Here is a 4,213-nt window from a genome sequence, read left to right as displayed (position 1 = left end):
GGGGCTTAAGAAATCAAATACACTACTGGTCATTAAAATTGCTACACCAAGAAAAATGTAGATGATAAATGGGTCTTCATTGGACAAATATATTGTACTAGAACTGACATGTGATTATATTTTCACAAAATTTGGGTGCATAGATCCTGAGAAATCAGTACCCAGAACAACCACCTTTGGTCATAATAGTGGCCTTGATATGCCTGGGCATTGAGTCAAACAGGGCTTGGATGGCATGTACAGGTACAGCTGCCCATGCAGCTTCAACACGATACCACAGTTTATCAAGAGTAGTGATTGAGTGATTGGTGTATTGTGACGACCCAGTTGCTCGGCCACCATTGATCAGACGTTTTCAATTGGTGAGAGATCTGGAGAATGTGCTGGCCAGGGCATCATTTGAACATTTTCTGTATCCAGAAAGGCCAATATAGGACCTGCAGCATGCGGTTGTGCATTATCCTGCTGAAATGTAGGGTTTCACAGGGATCAAATGATGGGTAGAGCCACTGGTCGTAACACATCTGAAATGTAATGTCCACTGTTCACAGTCAATGCGAACAAGAGGTGACCGAGACGTGTAACCAGTGGCACCCCATACCATCGTGCCGGGTGATACACCAGTATGGCGATGACGAATACTCGCTTACAATGTGCATTCACTGCGATGTCGCCAAACATGGATACATCCATCATGATGCTGTAAACAGAACATGGATTCATCCGAAAAAATGACATTTTGCCATTTGTGCACCCAGGTTCTTCGTCACTGAGTACACCGTCACAGGCCCTCCTGTCTGTGATGCAGCGTCTAGGGTAACCGCAGCCAAAGTCTCCGAGCTGATAGTCCATGCTGCTGTAAATGTCATCGAACTGTTGGTGCAGATGGTTGTTGTCTTGCAAACGTCCCCATCTGTTGACTCCGGGATCGAGACGTGGCTGCACGATCCATTACAGCCATGTGGATAAGATGCCTGTCGTCTCGACTGCTAGTGATACGAGGCCGTTGGGATCCAGCATGGCGTTCCGTATTACCCTCCTGAACCCACCGATTTCATAATCTGCTAACAGTCATTGGATCTCGACCAATGCGAGCAGCAATGTCCCGATACGATAAACCACAATCGCGATAGGCTACAATCCGATCTTTATCAGAGTCGGAAACATGATGGTACGCATTTCTCCTCCTTACACGAGGCATCACAACAACATTTCACCAGGCAACGCCGGTCAACTGCTGTTTGTGTATGAGAAATCAGTTGGAAACTTTGCTCATGTCAGCACATTGTAGGGGTCGCCACTGGCACCAACCTTGTGTGAATGCTCTGAAAAGCTAATCATTTGCGTATCACAGCTTCTTCTTCCTGTCGGTTAAATTTTGCATCTGTAGCACGTCATCTTGGTGGTGTAGCAATTTTAATGGCCAGTAGTGTACTATGCAAAATTTTAAAATTTAAACAAATACTATTTTCAACACAGACTTTTGTATTTTTAAATGGACACCCCCTATTATTTCGTATGCAATCAATAGCATGAAAAATCACAAAAATAATGGCCTTGGTTGGACCGCAATACATCAGTCATGTCCAGAAAAATTGCAAAGCGAAGTTGATGCTTGAAATAAATGAAGCGCACGTCCTGAGACTCAAGCATGCACCTCACGCTGCCAGTAATCGTGATTTAGTTGACGTACTACAGCAGTGGAGTGTTAATGTATGGTGTGGTATTGTATGACAACACATCATTGACCCATATTTCATTGATGGCACTGCTAAAGGGGGATAGTTTAACTCTTTCTTGAGCTGTACCTTACTTGAGCCAGTCCACCTCTTATAATGTTTCAAATAATGTGGTATCAAAATGATGGATGTCCTGCGCGTAATGTTTACTGTTGCGAAATGACAACTAGAGGTACAATTAGTGGTAACACACTTGGTTTCACATTTCTAAACCTCATAAGTTCTGAAATGTGTGGCTTGTAAAGGATAGCAATGGTGTCACAGTTTCTGACGTAATGCATCACATATAGTACTGCACTCAGAGCAGGGGTTGCCTGCAGTGGCACCTGTATCCTGCCGTAAACTTACCAATATCACCATGGCATGCTCTACCTTCAGTGTACAAGTGCCTCCTAATCTGGTCTGCTGAACTGCTCTCATACTGTAATGTAATTCACATACATTGCCACATCAGTAATTTACGGCAAATGTCACAGAAATAACAACCGCAGCTGTGACACTGTATGCTGAATGCTACCCAGATTGGCGGTGTCCATCAAGTCGAACCATTGGCAACATCTGGAAGACACTCACGGAAACAGGAAACTGGGCTCCCACAAAACGTCGACGTACAACACCAGCAACTGGCAATGGAAGAGAAACTGCTGTTCTGGGTGCTGTAGCGCACAATCCTCAGGTGGGTGTACAAGAAATTGCACGAGGTGTAAGAATAAGCCACAGTAGTGTGTGCAGAATCTTGCTTCGGCATCATTTTCATCTGTTCCATATCTCACTGTGCCAAGAACTGTGTGGGAATGACTTTGAATACCACGTTGCATTCTGTCATTTTGCACTTCAGCAGTTGCAAGGTAATCCAGTATTCGTGAGCAATACATTGTTTATGGACGAGGCTTCATTTACAAATCACGGTAATGTGAATCTGCGGAACATGCACTGCTGGTCCGTGCAAAATCCCCACCGGATTTGCCAAGTTGTTCATCAGTGACAGTAAAGTGTCAATGTTTGCTGCAATATCATTGCTAACTGTATTGTAGGTCTCTATTTTTACCATGGAACATTGAATGGACAGCGATATGCATCATTTCTTCAACACACACTAGCCCTCCTCATGAAGGATCTAGGATTGCAAATTCATCTATCAATGTGGTTCCAACATTATGGATGTCCCGCACACAATGCAAAAATTGCCAGAGATGTTCTCGATGAGACATTTCCAAATAGGGTGGATGGGGCAGGGAGATCCTGTGCGATGGCCAGCACGGTCCCCCGACTTGACGCCATTAGACTTCTTTCTATGGGGCGCAGTGAGGGACAGAGTGTATCAAGAAACCCCAACAACAGTAGAGGATATGCAACATTGTATTACCGTGGCATGTGCGGCAATATCTTTGGAAACTGTACAATCTGTGCAACACAATCTTGTTACCCATCTGCAAATGTGTGTGTATTGATGCAAACGGAGGTCACTTCGAACATATGTTGCTGTGACACAATTTCATTGGTCAAGATGTGGATGTATTTTCTATGCTGGATGTAATGCACAACAATACTTCTGTGGACGACAGGGCACTAGTCAGTGTGTTTAGCAAAGCGAATTCAAGTATGTTATCACTAATTGTAGCTCTAGTTGTCATTTCACTAGAGTAAACATACATTTCCACCTTGAAAGATGTAACTTTGCATTGAATGTGTTACTGGTTTATTTTTGTGGTTTGTGCATACCTTCCCATTGTGTGAGCCCCTGACACAGGCAGCATGAGGTGCACACTAGAGTCTCAGGACATGCGCAAGCTGTGCCCTCCAATTGTTTCAAGTGTCAACTTTGCTTCACAATTTCTCGGGATGTAATTGACATATTGCAATGTAACCAATGCCATTATTTTTGTGATTTTTCATGCTATTGATTGCATATGAAATAATAGGGGGTGTCCATTTAAAAATACACATGTTTGTGTTATAAATAGTATTTGTGTACATTTTAAAATTTCGCCTAGTATTTGGTTTCCCAAGCCCCTGCCGTACGTTCATGCTGGTGAAAACCGTTTTTGAATATCTGTTGTTGTTCCAGAGATATTTGAGATGGCATAGTTAGGTGAGACACCCTCTATTATGAACATTTATCATCACCACCACTTTTGGTCAGTTACGGTTGTACCCATGTCACCTGTATGTTAAGTTTGTTGCATATCTATCGAGAGCATTACCTCATAATGCATATGCGACCAGTGCCTTCCTAGGTTCCCGTAAAAACAGGAAGCGGTGAACCTTCTAGAAACTGAGTGAGCATATATAAAGGGCCTTGTAACATATGGAACATTTTTCTTCTCCATAATTATCCTTTGAGAGTTACTTAAAAGTAAACAGTATTTATAGCAAATCTGAAGCTCTCAACATTTAATGCAGGTTTTACTAAAAACTTGTTGATTTGTGACTTGTAACAGTGGGATGTTGTAAAAATATAGAAAATGATACAG

The sequence above is a fragment of the Schistocerca piceifrons genome, chromosome 8 (assembly GCF_021461385.2).
Source record: "Schistocerca piceifrons isolate TAMUIC-IGC-003096 chromosome 8, iqSchPice1.1, whole genome shotgun sequence".
NCBI lineage: Eukaryota > Metazoa > Arthropoda > Insecta > Orthoptera > Acrididae > Schistocerca > Schistocerca piceifrons.
Note: the sequence above shows the minus strand (reverse complement) of the source record.